This window comes from Pan paniscus, chromosome 1 (assembly GCF_029289425.2).
Source record: "Pan paniscus chromosome 1, NHGRI_mPanPan1-v2.0_pri, whole genome shotgun sequence".
Classification (NCBI taxonomy): Eukaryota; Metazoa; Chordata; class Mammalia; order Primates; family Hominidae; genus Pan; species Pan paniscus.
In genome coordinates this window covers 107979961-107998576 of record NC_073249.2, presented here as the reverse complement: position 1 = coordinate 107998576, position 18616 = coordinate 107979961, and the positions used below count along the sequence as shown (strand labels likewise).

The following is an 18616-nucleotide window of genomic DNA, read 5'->3' as shown; positions in this document are numbered from 1 at the left end:
CTAAGTTGGTTGAATTTCCCATCTCTCCAGCTTCTAGATCCTCCCTTACAGATTTCTTATCAGTTTATGTGTCTGATGCCCCATTGGATAGTAGGTTCCTATATAGCAATAATCATTTCTTCTTGATCTTTGTTTCCTTTTACCTAACACAGATTCTACCCCAGGATAGGATTTTAATAAATGCAGTGAGCTCAGTGTCACCACTGAGGGGACAGAGATCTACCCAGGATGTGGCAGAGCCCATCTATCTCAGACTCCTGCATAGGAGCATCACAAATGAAAGTGTGGGGTTCTTGCCTGCCTCAGCACCACAAAACCTTAATTGTCAACATGATACCATGTGACAGGAAGGAGCAGCTGTGATGCTATGCAGGCAAACTTGATCACTGGGGAATCCTGCCCCAGAGGTATCTCTTGGGTGGCCCCAATAGGAATGTACCAACTCCAGGGCCAGGGAGGGTTGTATAGTGAGGACCCAGATGGAGGCACACTTGAATTGGCTGTAGGCTCATGAGGGACACTGAGGGTTTGCCTCAGTGGGAGAGGAGTGAGAGAGCCTCAGGGGACTCTGAAGAAAGCACCAGTGAAAGCCACAGGGTCACCAGGGGTTCTTGTGGAGACCAGTTCCTGTGGAGACTGGAGTCAGACCAGTCTGAAAAGGTGGAGGCCCACAGCTGTTTGAATCGGGACAGCAGAGGAGAGGATCCAGTCCCCAGAGGGCTCACCTGACTCTCCTTGCACCTAAGGAGATCATTGACTTGGTTGGCACTGACTGTGTCTGCATCTGTCTCACTCACCTGCCCTGCAACTCACCAAAATCACAACTGACTTTTATGGGCCTGGCATATAATATACATTAAATAATGCACATTTATTAAATAGGTGAAGCAAATTAATATAATTTAAATTCCATGTATCTACTGGGGACTACTAGAGTGGGGAAGAAGGAAGTGGGGCAAGGGTTGAAAAACTAACTGTTGGGACTATGCTCACTATCTAGGTGATGAGATCAATCATATCCCAAGTCTCAGCATCAGGCAATATACCCCTGTAACAAACCTGTACATGTGCCCCCTGAATCTAAAGTAAAAGTTGAAATTATAAAAAAATTTAAAAATAAAAAATTCTATGTGTTTATAGGCTGTTTTGTTCATTTGCTGAATCCCCAGCACCTAGAATGGGACTGGCACGTAGCAGGTGCTTGAAAATTGTTTAACATATTCACTCCATATAATGAAAAGTAATTATTATTATTACGGCTCAAGGAGGGTCAATCTTTCTCCTAAGGACACACCACTTAAGAGGACAGATGGGCTAAATCTTGCCAGTTCCAAACTGGTGACTTTCCTGGGCTGCAGGAAAAGAGCTGAACTGTCCTGGGCCCACGTGGATTTCCTGACCTTTCAAGAATGGGATCTGTGGGGCAGCTGCCTGGCTGAGTTAAGAGCAAGGGCTTTGGATGGAGGGGCTGAGAGTCAGAGGAGAGGCAGAAACACAGTCCTTGCCAGGGCCTGTGCAGATTCGCTGAAACAAGAACCTAGGTAGTGCTTCGCACATAACACTCAAAGTGTTGGTGATTAAAGGAGAGGCCAGAGTTGAAACCATGCTTGGAATTATAAAATTAGTAGAAAAAACACCTGGAAGAACAAGAGTGGAGGAGAATGTAAAGCCCCAGGACTGAGTTGTGGGAGGCCCATGAGTGCAGAGGGCAGATGAAATCAGAGAGGTGGCTAGTAAGCCAGGATAGTATGGTCACAGGAGTTCTGAAAGGAAAGTTGTAGACAAAGGAGGTCATGAATAGAGTGGACTAGGACTGTCAAAGTCAGCTGAGCTTGGCTGAAAGGAGGAGGAGGCATGGCATTTGACAGCAAGGGATTGGGTTCAATTCTCTACTCAGCCGTTTGGCTAGTTATGAGACCTGGGAAGTGACTTACCTCTCAGAGTTTCATCTTATCTACAAATCAATAGGACCAATTAATAAGGCTAGGAAAAATGCCTTGCCCAGTACTTGAAATAAGGCAAGCACTAGATAAATGCTGCTGAGATTGTGTTGGTGTTGGTGGTGTTCTTGCAACTAACGACCTTTAAAAAAAATTATCAGTTCAGTAGGGAGAAAGGAAAGGTAGGGGAGGAAGATGGGAACTTGGTTGCAGAAAGTTTCGGGGAGGGGGTGCCAAGGAAATGATGGGTATACATTACTTTGCTGAAGAATTTGGTAGTGAATGGAAGCTAAGAAATCCAGAGTTTGGGCTAGCAGTTTCTTTAAGAGAGAAAAGGCAAGTGAATGTTCACAAGCAAAAGCGAGGGAACTAGTAGAGATGGAGGAACTGGAGATCTCAGCGAGAAACAGCAAAAGCCAGGAGCAGGCCACAGGAGTAGGCAGGGATAGCCCAGAGGAGAAGGGGGCACCCCTGGCCCTCTCTGCACTCTTGCCTACTTTAGCTCCTTTACCAGCTTTTCCCTGTAGTCTGAATTGGTCAGTTTTTCTCCCAGCCTCTTTCAGGGAGTGTAGTAAAAAGAAGGCTTGCTTAGAAGTCAAAAAGCCGGACACTGGCCACGTGTATTTGGCTGAGCCTTTGTCCTTCCTGAGCCCTTGTTTCTTCATCCATAAATAAGGTGGCTGGATTGATCATTTCTGTGATTCTGTGAACATGTCATCTCACTAAGCATTATGAAACATTTCCTCTTCTGAAGTTCTTCTTCACTCTGATTAGAAGGAAGAGGGAAAAAAAGTCTTTAAACGGAAGCTATCACTTCCTCCAGCAATTGGGACAATATTTCTGTGTTTCACATGAAGAACTAGCAGATCCAGTGATTCCATCCTTGCTGGCAGATCTCTGCTGAGCCTGCTGGTGTTTTAAATAGCACATGCACTTTGTCCTGGCCTCCTGGAATGAAGCAAGGGAGAAGCCAGGGGTTTGTGCTAGCTGACTGTTGCTGTTGATGAGGCACTCAATGGCTGCAGCCTTCTAGATCTTCAGAAATAACAACAATTACTGTACACGCCACAATCTCTCCTCCAAGTCAGCAAATGCATCAGCTGCTGGTTATTTTGATACCCTGGATAAAAGGCTCTTTCGAGAAAATCTAGAACAGAAAAACATTCTTATCCTCTGCTTGTCTGCACCATTCCTCTGGCCGCTGCCCTCTCAGCTGTTTTTCATTCCTATGAATGTAGCTGGTCCAGGCCCAGAAGTCCTTCTCTCAATGACCCAAGAGAAGGACATTTCTGTTTGAACCTTCTTGAAAGTGGAAGAGGCAGGGGAAAAGGCACCTGGCTGTGGTCTCTGTGCCAAAGGCAGGCTGATCTGGAACCTGCTGGAAACCAATCCAGTGTTGGTGGGTTGTCTGACAGTCACAAATGACTCTGACCGTTGTTGGATTCAACAAGTATTAACTGAGCACCTACTATTGGCCAGGTCCTATGGTAGGACCTAGGGAAACTGTGATAAACATGGCCAGGGACTAATAATCAAGCCCCCACTAGAACATAAGCTCTCTGAGAGCCGGTACCACTGCCAGCACACAGTGCCTGGCATATGGTAGGCTCTCAATCAATAATCTTTGGAGTATTTTTGTGTTTGTTGTTTACATGTTCTTATTTACTCAAGATCCTTGAAGTCCAGGGACAGAAATAGAGGTAGTTAGGGGCAGAAAGGAGCTCTTATTAAATCAACATGTGCAATAAGAATATGACCAACAATTTAGGGGGTGAGGATGGAGCATATAAGCAAACTTATAATCTGCTTACATCACTTAAAGTTTCCCCCTTACATACCACATGGAAAAGAACCACAAGTGTCCCAAATCCTTTTGTCCTTCTGAATGATGCCACAAGAACACATACAAACGCTCTGCATTCAACAACCAAATTCTCTGTTATTCTAAAAGTTTAATTTCATACCCAAATTCTCAGGCAGCTATTATGTAAGGCTTGGGGCTAGTGCTTTCCAAACAAGTTTATACATGACATGATTGATGGATGAATTCATCCTGTTATCTGGAAATTCTTTTGTTTAATTGACGATGATAAATTTCCTAATGGATCACCCCGACTATGATACTACTTTTGTAGAAAGGGCCATTCACGGTGTTCCCTGGCCTCTTGCCCTCACTTCCAAAGTGTGTTCATACACCAGCCTGTATCTGAACAAGTCAGAAGTGGACAAGCCTAAGGCTGGGAAACAACAAGGTCACACCAAAGCTAAGGCTGACTTCCAATTCCAGGGCTTTTTGCCTATTTCATCCTTCTCAGAGCACGTGTAAATGGAATGAACTTTCTTATGGGAGCAAACGTGAAAATAGAAAGAAGTAAGACCTCAAGACTAATCTGAATCAAGGGAGTTGGAAATGCCTAGTCAGGGCTTCATCTTGCTCAAGTGCCATCCATTAAGGATAAAGGACCACCCCCAGACTTAGGACAGGAATCATCTGCTTCACTAAATCCCAGTTCCCTGGAGGGTGCCCTTCTGCTAAGTTGCACTGGCTGGTGTTACCAGCAATAGGGAGATTCTGTGCCCCACCTTCCCTCCCTGTTACTCTCCTCACACCCACTTCTCCTCTGTGGCATCCATACAGGGTAGGGGTCCAACCCACCTTTGCTATAGGAAGAAGCGAAGGCACAGACAAGCTCAACGCAGGAGGGAGTGGGGCTGTAAATTTCCAAAGAGCTATGAATCCCCTGGAATGCTACAAGTAATGATGCACATTTGGTGACAAATTTGACTTCAGGGGTATTTCTCCCTTGCTCATTTTATGCTGGGGTGGGAACAGCCCTGGCAGAGGGGCATGGGAAAGTCAGGCAAGCTCTCCTGTCAGGCTGAATCGAGGGAACTCAAGAAATTTTGAAGTGTCAGGAAGAATTTGTGTGGGGCCTGGAGTGTGGAGAGGGGGGCATGGGGGCCTAGGCAGAAGGTTTGCTGGCCATATCAGTCTGGGGTCACAGACCCCTTGCAAAACTGATGAAAGCTGCGGACCTTCAGCTCAGAAAAGAATATTAGCATTGCACACAGTCGCGCAAATCAGCCTACAGTTTCAGAGGGGCCAAGGACTCCGGGAAGTTCCTGCAACCCAGGGCCTTAAGTTAAGGTCCCGGGTCTAGCTCCTGACTCCTGAAGTCCTCTGCCCCTTGTCCCCATGCTGGACTCGCCGGGCCTGGGGGCCTTCTAGCTGGTTCTGCAGCCGCCTTCCCTTGTCAGAGGAGCTTGGGCACCTGCCCCTCGCGGAGCTCCCCCTGGGTGCTCACCTATCCTGGGATAAGGAAAGGCGCCCCGAAGAAAAGGAGCAGCCGATGCCTGGGGCACCGAGGGCGACGCCGGGCAGACCAGGGAGGCACTGGCGAAGGGCAACGCGCGGGGGCAGGGCGGAGAGGTGAGGGAAGCTGCGAGCAACTCCGCCCAGCCCCAGCCAGTCGGCCCAACGACCCCTGCCGGTGCCCCAGAAACTCCCCCTCCCGGCTTTGCGCGCGCGGCCCCTCAGACCCCAGTGGGTTTCCCTTTGACCTCTGAAGGTTTAAAGTCCTTCTCTGGCTGGGTCTGGCCAGCCCTCCAGGAGCGATCCGTCTGTAGTCCCCAGGACCCCCTCCAGCCGGGCACCACCGCCCAGCCACAGCAGGTGCGGGGCTGGTGGTGGGGAGGGGAGGGATGGGGGCCAGGATTTGGAGCGTGTGACTCAGGAGTACGGGAGGAGGGGCTAAGAATTCAAGAAGCCTGTGTGAGAGCAGCTCGGCGCTCCGGCACAGCAGAGAGCGCTGGGAGCCGGAGGGGAGCGCAGCGGTGAGTCAGGCTGCCCCGAGCCGATCCCGAGAGGGGCGCAGCGCGGGCGCGGGCAGGGGTGGCTGGGCTTCGCGGGAGAGTTTGCAAGGATACCGGTCTGGCGAGCTCTCTGGTTACCCCCGAGGCTCCCGCAGGCCGAAGAGCAGCCCTGAGAAATGTCCCGAGTGGGTGTGGGGGCGCGGGACCCTCGCGGGAGGACGAGTCGGACCGATGGAACAGCGTTAGTTCTGGTCGTGGAGTCCCTAGTCCCAGGATGGCCTGCAGTCCAGGGAGCAGCCCTGGCGCCTGCAGAAGCCCACGGCCATGCCAGGGTCTAGCTCGAGGGCTAGAAGTGGATAACGCGCAAGTGAGGGAGAGCGAATGGGCGCGGAGAGGGATGCGCCGGCAGCTGGCGCGCCGGGGCGGGAGGAGTGGCGGCCAGCACCGCGGGAGGAGTGCAGAGCGCGCTGGCTGAGGTGAGCGCCGAGTAGGGAAAGTGCTGCGCGGCCCCCAGGTAGGGGGAGGAGCGGAACGGGGCGCGCTAGACCTGGGGCAGTTCCCTCAGCGCGTCTCGGAAGGGCTGGGAGTCGTGACTGAGGGCCCCGGGGGTTAACGCAGGAAGTCTGCGAGCCAACGCCGGGGTCCGTCCGGCGTACCGGGGCCCTCCACGGAGCCGCGTTGGACAACCTCAGGTAGAGGTCGCCAAGGTTCAGCCCTGCCACTTGGGTCACACGCTTCATCTCCAGCTGTCTGCTGCCAGGTGTGGGAGAAGCGGGCGTGGAAGGTTAGGGCGGGGAGCGCCTTGAGTTCAGGCGAGGAGGATCTAGGGGAGGGAGAGAGGACTCAGGGGTCAGGGAGCTGCAACTTTGAGCCAGCAGAAACAAGCAGCTTAGCTCCCTCTAATTACAAACCTCCTTCTAAAACAAAAACAAAAACAAAAACAAAACAAAAAAAACTTCGAGATTCTTAAGGAAGGTGTTTCGTGCTTGAACTTTGTCTTCTCTTGTGATTTGAGAGATTTAAAAAGAGCCTGCTTGCTAGGCTGGTTTTTCCAAGTTGTTCCAGGTTGGAAGTTGTAACATTTCGAAGGATAATTTATGAGTGTTTCATGCATTAAAGTGTATTACAGCAAAGCCTTTTGGGTGCTGTGGGTATTAAGGAAAACTTAGTGCACGTTCCCAGCTGGAAACCAAAATAGTGCTCTCCTGGGTGCCTCTGCCCCATCTGTCATCCAAGGCCAATGGAAATCCTGTAGAAAAGTCACTTGATTAATTGTTCTGGCTCCATCCTCTGGGCACACCCACTGCCAGTGCCAGTCCCCTCCTCCCCAATCCATGCACAGCCAGCTGCACTCTGCAAATGCAGAAATGACAGTGGAGACCCCATCAGTAACTTCTCTCCAGGGTCCTCAAACTCTTGAAGCCGTCAGTTAAGTCTGCTGGAAGGGAATCTTTCCTCTTCTCGAGGCAGTGCAGAAGGGCAGCAGCCATTGGCCCCTGCCAGCCCTTCTTATCCTGTGTTTACAGTTTCCTCCTGAATGTCTGAAACTTTCTGCCTCTGCAGAGTCACAGAAGAAAGGCTGTATCAAACCTGATGGGTATCTTTTGTTGAATAAGTTATACGTCAACCTGAGCAACCCAAATGTCAATTCATGATGGGCAGTGTTTCCAGAGGGTCAGAGGAGACAGGCGGGTCTGGGGGCTGAGACTGGCCTAGCTGGAATTGACTCACACAGAAAGTGAACATTCCTCTTGTTGAAGGGAGATAGGGTTAATGCCACATGTTGCCAAACTCCTAGCCCACTCTTTCCCCAACATCTTTGTGCAGGTGAAGGGAAAAAGGAAGCACCAAAAATGGGAAGCCAAGATCACTGGGGCATGAGAACACTAATTTGACAGAAGTATAGGAGCACCTCAGAGGATTTTAGAACCAGCTGCTGGCACCACTGCATTTCCAACAGCAGCCCAGGCCCACCAGAGAAATGAACTGGGCCCACTCAGGGCAGTCATCCCGGTATTGGTGACTCTTTCCCTACTTTTAACCTGTACCAAGGAATGAGGTTCTTGCCTTCTCCTATTGCCCACCTCACAACTCTCCTGCCCCAAGGGCCAGTGGGAGCAAGGAATGAGGCTTCACACTCTCATTCTCTTTCAGGGAGAAATCTGTGCCTTGGACAAGAAGGGGGCCCTGGTTGCCGACATCAGCAGGGAGAGTAGGGTAGGGCAGGGCAGGGCTGGAGCCCGAGGGAAGTTTCTCATCATTACCGAGATTAAACTGATGAAAAAAATCACACAACTTTACTTTTTAAAGAGTGCTGAGCACTCCTGCTGCTAATTGATGGAGTGCTTTACTGCAGTACCCTGCATCAGAGCAGCAGGGAAACTACACAGAGATTCAGCCACTGCTTTTCTCTACTGGGCATGGAGTAGGGCCAAGGCCCAGATCCCCAAGCAGATGTCAGTGCCAGACCTGGGAGCAGAGGCCCAGCCATTTACCTTTTCCAAGTAAGAACTTTCACTGACTTCAGAGTCTAGAGCAAGCCTTAGAGACCTTTGCTGGCAGCAAATTCTCTGCTCTCAGGAAGCAGTGGAAGGTTTGCTGACGGCTTGCATAAAATCTCTGGATATCTGTGTGCAAACAACCCATGCTCCCAGAAAACACCTTTCTGTGACACAGAAAGAGTTCCTGTGTGTTTCTTTCACTAGCTGATCTCACAAACCATCAGCTCTCAGGCTTAGCCAGTTCTGAGAAATCACTTCTGTGGTGGACCATTTTGAGAAAACAGTGTACACTGGCATTGGGTAAATAAATGAGGATGAAAGACCCTTCCCCAATCCATTCCCATGAGACATCGCTTGATAACAGTGGGAAAATAGTTAAGATCCTAACTCCAAATAGCAGTAAGGCCAGGATGATCCTGAGGCTGATATGTGAATGGAGAAACTGAGGCTTTGGGGTCCTCGGTCTTTTATTAGGCTGTGCAGAAGCATAGAAACGTCACTATTTGAGCGGAGGAGAATAAACCTTCAGCCACAAAGTTTAGTGAAGACCAGAAGAATGAAAACATGCAATGGAGAAGACTTTCTGGTGGTTCGTGATGTTTTCATTGCTCCTCTCTGGGCTACTTTACATGCTTTTGAGGCCTCAGACTAGGACACAGCAGGAATCAGATTAAAATGTTAGGATGATCCCTTGATATTCTTCTCCTATATTTTGGGTAAACTTCCTGTTATAGTTTCCTCACTTGTGAGAAAGGAAGGGAAGTAGCTTTGTGACCTTGAGCAAGTCGCTAAACTTCTCAGGCCTCACTTTCCCAACTCATTAGGCAAGTATATTGGATTTATATTGTTTCTGAATGGAGCTGTCAGCATTTTGGGACAATTCTTGGTTAAGTGTGACCAATCTGCACAGTGCAGATAGTTTAGTATTCCTGCCTCACCTCCTAAATGTCAGAAGTCATAGTGACAACCTCAAATGCCCCTCATAAAGGGCTAAGTGTATTCAAAGATAATGCTGCTCCCAGTTGAGAAGTCTTTTGGAAATTACCAATAAGGGCCCTATTGTTGGGGTTTCTGTGGTTAATCATCAAACTGGGGCTCCAGAAGTCAATTCCTGGGCTTCATCCTCCAAGAGCCAGCAAATCAGACTCTAGGCCACCATCGGCAGGGACCTCAGTGCCGTAGTCCCACCAGGTGTCATCCTTTGCCTTTTGTGAGTGAAGTGGACTACAAATGACCCATGGGAAAAGAAAATCAGAAAGAGTAAGGTGAAGGGACAGGTGCTATTAGAGCATGGCAGCTTCCTACTCTGTCATATGTTATTAAAAACACAGGCAGACTGCATGCCTGTGGAGTCTGCAGCACTGGGAGGAAATCCTTCCCTCCTTTGCTAAGTGGATCACACTCTGGCATCAGGAGGTTCCTTCCCTGAAGCAGATGCCCCCAACACTGACCGCACTTAATACAACATGAGTGCACATTGACATCGAATTAATACAACTGTGCCCAAGCTGTGAAAATAAATGAGAATTGATAACGTGACATTTCCTTGAAAAAAAGTAGGCTAGCAACACTACACTCGAGGGATGGTGCTTGTGGCACTGGGTTTATTCTCAAGTAAAATAGCTCATTATTCTCACCTCTGCCTCAAGGTCTCATTGGGGGACAGAAAATAGAACTATTTGTTTATTTATAGTACATAGGGTTAAAATGAATAATGTCTTCAGAGGGTAGGAGGGTATTATAGGAACACATGCTTTCTACTCATGCCCAATTCATTACAAGTAGGAGTGAAAAGGAACTGCAGAGCTTGGCGCTGATTTCAAATGAGGGAAAAAAAAGAAAGAAAAGAAAAGAAAGAGAGAGAGAAGAGAGAAAGAAAGAAAAAGAGAGAGAAAGAAAGAAAGAAAAGAAAGGAAGGAAGGAAGAAAGAGAGAGAGGGGGGAGGGAGGAAGGAAGGAAGGAAGGAAGGAAGGAAGGAAGGAAGGAAGGAAGGAAGAAAGAAAGAAAGAAAAAGAGAAAGAAAGAAAGAAAGTCTTAAGGAGCTCCCTCCCCAAATGAGGTTGATCTGATGATGAAATCTGTCAGGTGGAACTAGCAACAATGCTTTTGAATTGCCTAAGACTGTAGCCAGCGCATTCACGTGCGGGAAGTCTTTTCTTTTTTTTTTTTTTTTTTTTAGTAGTACTATTAGTCAGAGTCAGACAGTCAGGATTTCCCTGAAAATCCACCACTAGGCTAAGCAGATTGAGATGTTTTGGCACTTTTGGCACCGCCTGTGGTGGCTTCTGCAGGTGGAGAGCCCTGCGAATGAAAGAAGCTGGCTATGAAGTCAGTGGGAATGAACCACCCAAGTTTCACACAGAAGCCATTCCACATTGGGCAATTTCAATCCACTACTACAGGAACAGTTTCCCAATAACCACGAAGTATTTGTTGTCAGTACAGATGGGCTGATTTTCCCATTTCCTTTGGCTGCTCCTTCAGTAGTCAGAGTTGGTGGTATAGGTCACCTCCCCTCTGTGTGCAGTTGCTAAGTGAGCCCAGGGAGGATGGTCTCAAGAGCTCAGCCCTTGCCCAGGTTAGGGGGTGGGGGAGACTGTCCTGACTTCAGTTCTTCATCATTACAGATGGATTACAACCCTCATTAGTAATAGAGTGACTTGCATGTCTCACTTGCTCAGTCTAGTGAAATGCCAACCCATTTTTGGATCTGAGCAGACCTGCCTGAGAGGTCAACGATTGAGGTACTGCCTCATCACTATGGATATGTATTAAACCCCCATTGTGTATAAGTGATGCCAAGTGGGACAGGCTCCCTTTGGATTATGGAGAACACTTTCAGAAAAAGAAGTCACACTGTTTCTAGCTGCCTGAGAGGTGCTGGACTAGATAAGCAGGGGGAAGGACGGAGTACTCCAGGAAAGTGGAGACATAGGAGGGCCTCTCCTGTCCCTAAGTTTTCTCATCTGTAAAACAAAGATATTAGTAGTAGCTATGCTGTCATCTGGCTGTTGTGCACATTAAGTGGGAAGGCATAGGCAGAACAGCAGCACAGGCCTGTCATGAGGTGGGCACCAACGAACATGAGCTTCCTCCCCTCACGTTCTCCCTTGGAAGGGCTGATCTGAGGGGAGCCCCCACTTCATAGTTGTTTTTTTTAATTTCAGGTAGGATAACATCTTTTCTGTATGTTTTTAATGTATCTGTGCATATATAGCTTTTCTGTATTGGGAGGAGAAATCTTTTTGGTTGCATTGAAGACTTCTCTAGGAATTTACTCACTGATATTTTGACCTTCTGTAGTTAACATTCTCATTTTGATAGAATTTTAACCAAACATTTCATCTTGCGAATTATCTTCGCCTCGTAATGTCTGGGTAAGAGAAGACTCACGGAGGTTCTCCTGTAATTTTCTTTCAGAGGCAAACTTCTCCTCAGACTCTTATTTCAGAAATGTTATGCAATGCTCTCTAAATAAGGCATTTCTTGAGAATGACCATGTTTGCTGGCAGCTTTAAGAATGTTTTGCTTCCTTACTCCACGTAACAACTCCTCTGTGTCTTTAGGATTTTAAATGTCTTAGGAATTCTTCAAGTTTACAAGAAAAGAAAGAGAAAGTGAATTTTGCTATGGCAGTGGGGCATTTCTGCTCTCCCAGACCAAGAGCCAAGGGTTAAGCAGCTGTTGCTGAATTACATAGAACCTGTGGTTAAAGGGGAAGATAGTCCTCGCCCCACAGGGAAGGGGGCCCACCACGTATGAGGCTACTGGATAGATTTTCTTCTCTCAATTAGCATCCTTATTAATATGCTACCTGGGACACTGGGCACTGTGGGGACTCAGAATAAATATAAATCATGATCCTGCCCCAAGGAGCTTGCTCAGGAGTCATAACTAAAAGGCTTAGTGGCTCATGAGAGAATATAAATGAGCTGAGGCCAGAGATTGCTGGGGCTGTGAAAAACTAGAGAGGCTATGCCTCATTGTTAAGGGACAGGCCAACCATTGCTGTAAAGGATTATAGGTCCAATACAGATCTCTTCAAGAACTTTTCAAGAAAAGCCAAAACTTTGAGACTGAAAAGCCAAAACTCTGAAATTTCTTCACTTTCCACACATGGGTACAGACCAAACAAAATTTGTCTGCAGGCTTTTTAATCTTCTTATGTGAATTAACACATGGAGCAATTGCAAGCAGTATCAAAACTGGAACTAGTGGAAGTACTAATTCTGTGAATATATGACCTCCAAGAGAGACAGGTCTGGATGTCAAGAAGGCTTTCAGGGAGGCTCCTCGGAGGGCAGTGAGGGGCTGTCCCATAGGCAGGTAGGATTTTACAGGAGTCCTGGCACACAGATAGAACTGGATTTAGGTCCAAGTTCACTTCTCGTTAGCTCTGTGAGCACATCACTTAACCCCTGTAAGCCTCAGTTTCTTCATCTGTAAAAGGGAATCATGATGCCAACTGATTTTTGAGGGCAATTGTGAAGGGGAAAGGAGAGAGTGCTGGAAAGTTCTTACCTCAGAGTCTGGAATATAGCCAATGCCCAGTAAGCTGAGGCCCCCTTCCCGATGTGGACCCCCTCATTGACATTGCAGACAATTGCTTTTCAAGGATTTTGAATTGCTTTTTCTGCCCCAGGAAAAGCACAGGAGGTCTGGGTTATTTTTCTCCTCTGCTGCCCTCTTCTTGCTTCTCCCCGAGGCCTGTGGCTGCTTGCCCAGTTGCCCTTTGTCAGAATCCCACCCTTTACAAGCCTGACCTGGGCCACAGCAGAAAAACACAACCCTACTCAGTAAGGAGAAGTACTCCAGGAGGCTGTATAGACACGCACGGCAAATATTTAAGGAATTCTTAGGAATAAAAAAAATTCGTAAATCTGGATTTTTGCATGAGGCCATCGCAGGAACATGTTTTCTCAATTAGCGTGCACATTGCTTGGAGTGAAGTCACCGAGTCCACAGCCCATCAGGGCTGACTCGAGCTGAGCCACCTGATCAGACTTCACTTTCCATGACCTAAATGTGATTCAACCAACCCTGCCACTGCCCCTAGCTGCTGAAACAAAATCATCCCTGAAATCCCAAACCAGGGTGGAGATGTACATGCTCCTCTGAAAAGCAATCTAATTTCAGATCCTGGTTGTATTCACCCCAAATTGAGAAAGACAGCACTACTCTGGAGGGTGTATTGATAGAGTCACCACAACACCTTGCATGTTTCTTTTCTTTTACCATTTATTGTTAGATGGCGACTGTGTGTAGCCTTTCAGAACAGATGACTTCTTTAGGTTCTGAAAACAGAGAAAATAGTTTCTTTTGCTAAAGCATACATCAATTGCCTAAAATATTAGCAGTCAGTGCCTGAGATGAGTGATTATATATTCTGGATGGTTTCCTGGACTGACTCTTTTCCAAGCAAATGGCTTTGTCAGATATTTGTAATTTCTGAAATATTTTATTAATGATGTCCTCTTGCCAGAGGGATGGTCCAGAGTACACAATTAGCTGCATGCCTCAGAAGCGAGATGCTGCCCAGCATCCACTAAGATCAAGCAGGAGTTCAAGGACACTTCTAATCAACTGCCATAGAGCAGAGAACAGAAAATGTTTTTACAAGTTGAAGGCCGGGTGTGTGGCCCATGCCTGTAATCCCAGCACTTAGGGGGCTGAGGCGGGAGGATCACTTGAGGACAGGAGTTTAAGGCCATCCTGAGCAACAAAGTGAGACCCCATCTGTACAAAAATAAAAATAAAAAAATTAGCCAGGCGTGGTGACATACACCTGTAAGTCCTATCTACTAAGCAGATTAAGATGGGAGAATCACTTGAGCCCAGAAGGTTGAGGCTGCAGTGAGCCATGATCATGCCACTGCACTCTAGCCTGGGCAACATAAGTGAGACCCTGCGTCCAAAAAAAAAAAAAAAAAAGAAAGAAAGAAAGAAAAAAGAAAACAAAATACAGGTTGTGAAATCAACTTAGTGTGCAACTCTCATTAGGGAAAAAAATGAAAGAGCATAGAGTAACATTTTCAAAAATTAATATGCATTGGATATAGCAAGGGAAAATTTTTATGAAACTTTTGTTTTAGTTGTACTGTATGTATGTACATATACATATATATGCAAACTGGCTCATGATGGAAAATGCATTTTTTTTACTATAAGTCATAGTCAAAAAAAGTGTGAAAGCCACTGGCATAGACAACAGCATGATTTCGAACAGCGGATGGCTCTGAAGCCAGGCAAGCTTGGGGTTAAGTCCCAACTCTGTGATTTGCAGTTGTGTGATCTTGGGTAACTTTTGTTCTCTAAGCAACAATGTCCTCATCTGTAAGGTGAGCCTAGTTTCTCTCTTGTATAGCTGTTGTGTAGATTAAGTGACAAAGTGTATGAAGTACATCTGTGAAGTACATACATAGATGTATGAAGTACATACTATGAAGTTCTGTGCCTGCCACCAAGGACACCCTCAGTAAGTGAGAGCTGCTGTCATCATCTGCCTTCCCCTTGCCCATTCCTCCTCCTTCTCTTCTTCTTCCTCCTCCTCTTCTTTTCCCTTCCCCCTTCCTCTTTCTACTTCCTTCTCCTCTTCTTTTCCTCTTCTACCTCTTCCTCTTCCCTCTTTCTTATCTTCATTGTAACTACTCAACCTCATCAGAACTATTGACAATGTTTTTATCCCTAAGGTTTGCTTTTTCTCTGGCAAACACAGCAAAGAAGCAACAATAATCGTATCCTGTCTTTGGCCCCACCTTCTGCACTGTCTTTCTCCCATTTCATGCTGGCAAAGCCATCTTTCTGTGATTCTCTTCCCCAAGCATGACCATAACAGTAATTGTCCAAGGGGCACAAGACGTCCTCCTCCCTGTCACTGGGCACTGACATTGGGTAGCATGGCCTTTCATGGCCTGGCCACTGGGGTAAACGCTTTGGTCCTAGTGTGGGTTCAGTGACTTTGGCAGGAGCTTCTGATCCCACAAAATCATATCCTTCCCCTTCAGTATATTTTTATAAGAACAACAGGGCTAGGATACCATTAAAATGTTGATATTGTCAAAATTCTAAAGAAGTTTCTGCCCAGAGCAGAGAGTCTAACATTTTCTCCTGAGCGAGGCTCCAGGCTGCCACAGTGCGGAGGGTTTCAATTTCTCCCCTGGTATAAACAGTTTAAAGGCTCTTAATGTGAATGCTGGAGCTGACACCTTCAGGTAAACCCTGATCCTAACGCCAGCCCTCAACCCAATGGGCAATCTATCACTGACCTCAGACCTTTGGTTCCCAGTGGAGGGCACATGAAAGAGTGACCCACACCAAGATTCTACCTTAGGGCCACAAAGGTGACATGTCCCAATTTTCTTGAGAGCCTGGCTAATGTAGCCTCTGAGGACAGATCAGTGATGACAAACTGCCTACCTCTTAGTTCTCATGGAAGCTTAGCCTGCCCCCATTCTGTATTCACCCTTGTTCCCCCAGGGCTCATTCCAACTCTCTCCTAGTAAAATGCCCTCCCACTGGGCCCCATTTTCACCGCTAGTACTCAGAGAGGATTATTAGTGACATCTCCTCTCAAATGCTGAATTCCTGTCCAGACCAAAGATTTAATGTTGCTTTTTAGGCAGCTAACATATCTCTATTTGAGGTTGCAAGGTAGTGGGACAGAAGGCGAGAAAAGAGACCTGCTTCTAGGGATAATGTTCATCTTTTTAAGTGTATCCTCTTCTCTCCACTGCTTATTCCACTATTGCCTGTAAAATTAATGTCGCCAAGCCAGTTGTCCATTTCAAATAATATTTATAGCAGAAGAGAGACATTTGTCACATCATGCCCTGCCCCCACCTCCCAAGCAGGTGAATGATATTGAGCCAAGCACCAGGGAGCTGGAGTGGACTGCAAACAAGCCAGCAGAGAGATGTTTAAATTCATTGCTGTTGCACCTGTTTTTAAAGGAAAAAGCAAATGCTGACTTACTTTTTTTGTGCTGAAAAGGTGGCGGGGAGAGTGTATTTCCACCCTTTCTGAAAATTGCAATGACAAATGGAATCAATTGCCCCTGAAATGACACACCACTAAGAATGTTTCTTACGCATGAAACGAATTACCTTTCTTTTCACCTGGGTTCAAGAGTGTTGTGTTTGTGTTTTCACAGGGAAAGTGTGAACACTAGAAATGTTTTCATTTTCTGTTTTGAAGAGGTCAGACTCCAAAGCTTGACTTCAGATTTCATGCCCATGTGTCAGCATCTCTGTGTCTTGGAAATGAAAGAAAATATTTGGGGGGTGGGGTTTTCAAGTGCTGTTTTTGAACTTTTCCAAAAAAGAGCAGGAGATGTCAGAAAGCAGAAGGTAAGATGGGAAAACCTGGACCAGGAGTGTGAAACTCCAGGTGCTCGTGCTGGTTCTGGCCTTAGTTGCATGAGGGATCTTGACAGTCACTTGCCCTGGTATTGAGCAGTTCTGGCTCCTCCTGGTCCATTCCAAACGCAGTAGCAGATGTAGATGCACTCACATAAACTTGAGCAGAGATGAGGTATTCCTGCCATGGTCGGAATGGAGGTCTGTGCCAGGCATTGAGTGGAACCTTGTGAGGCAGAGGCCAAGAACACCACAGAAAAAGCATGAATGTGGAAACAGGCTTTCCAAGGTTCCAGTCCCATGAGTCGTGCTTAAAGTGCATGTGATGGAAAGCGAGTTGCTATAGTGCTCTGATTTTCAGTTTCTTCAGCTATAAAGTGGTATCAGTAGCACTTATTTCTTAAAGATTAACCAAGGTGGCTTTTGCTCAATCATTTGGTTGTCTAAAACTTGGATATAGTACCTTATAGTAGTTCAGTACCATTGCTGCCACCATTGAACACAAATGAATGCCTGAGGAGCTCCCCAACTGCTCAGTCTAAGGCAGATGTAACAACAGTGCCAGGACCCCTCAGGAATACACATGTCCCTGTCTCTTCTCCTAATGTCCCTTCTCCCTCATTAGTCCTCCTCCCTGGCCTCGTTTGCTGGCTTCTCCTTATTCTCTGAACCTCTAAATATGGTGTGCCCTAGAGCTCAGCTTTCCTTTCTAGATCACCCTCTTCCTGGATGATCTCATCCTCCCCAGGCATGAGCTACGATCTACAACTTCCGGATGTTCATTTCCAGCCTGGATCTCTCCCCTGGGCCCCAGACTCTTATATTCTACTGGCATGTCTACTTGGATGTCTAAAGGACATCTCAAATTTAGAATTTTTTTAACCCCCAAACTACTTTTCTCCTAGTCTTCTCTACTTTAGATAATGACATAATTATTCCCACAGAGTAATCTAGCAACCATACTTGATTCTGCCTTCCCTCTCACCTTTTATATCCGATTCACCAGCAAGTTTGTTGGCTTCACCCTCAAAATGTAGTCAGAATCCAATCACTTCTTACAGTCCACTGCTCCCTCTTTTATCTGGGCCAGGGTCACCTCTCACCTAGACCTCTTCCTGCATCTCCTGCCTCTGCTGTTGTTTTTCTTTTAGGCCAACAGCAGCCAGAGTGCCCTTTAAAAATGTAAATTGCAATGGTTTTTCCCAGCTCTGAGCCTCCCATGGATTTCCATTATATGTAGAATGAAATTATCTTGCCATGGCTTTTGTTCAGTGGTTCTTAAATGAAGGTGATTTTTCTCCTAGGGGACATTTGGCAATATCTGTGACCACCTCATTTCTGTGGTCATAAAGGGGGTGGTGGAGGCTTCAGGGGTGTTACTGGCAGCCAGTGGGTAGAGGCCAGGGGTGCAGCAAAACAACATGCACAGGACAAGCACCTGCAACAAAAAAATCATCTGACCCAAAATGTTGATAGTTCTGGGGTGGAAGAAATCTGCCTTATACGACCTGGACCCTGACCGTCTCCAGCATCTTAATCGCTCCTCCCGTTGTGGTTGTGTGGTGACCACACTGACCTTTTTGCAATGTCTTCAACATGCCAACCTTGTTACTGTCCTGGGGCCTTTGCACTCACTGTTTGCTCTATTTGGGACACTCCTACCCACAGATCTTCACATGGTTAGCTTCTGATCGACATTTTTAGGTCTGCTATCACCTCTTGATCATCCTAATCTAAATATCTATCCTACCCCCACCAAGTCCTGCCACTCTATTCCCCCATCCTGCCTTACTTATTTTTTAATACTTAATTTTATTATTTGTTTTCTTATTTTATTATCTGTCTCCTCCACAAGAACATATGAATGAGGGCAGGAACTTTGCTGTGTTTATTGACGGACCCATTCATCATGTAGTAGGAGCTCTATAAGTCTTTGTCAAATGAGTAATTCAACAAATAATTGACAAGGATAGCACAGACATGGCCTATGACAGAATGTTAGGAGAAG

At 46.7% G+C, this 18616-nt stretch overlaps 1 protein-coding gene across 1 annotated transcript in view; it reads left to right on the top strand.

Annotated features, from left to right (window-relative positions):
• The first annotated feature begins 5679 nt into the window (after positions 1-5679).
• NGF (nerve growth factor) overlaps positions 5680-18616 on the top strand; it is a 52700-nt gene continuing 39763 nt past the window's right edge. The window contains exon 1 of the mRNA XM_003805631.5: positions 5680-5774. The gene's annotated coding sequence lies outside the window, so the exon portion shown is untranslated. The remainder of the gene's footprint in view (positions 5775-18616) is intronic.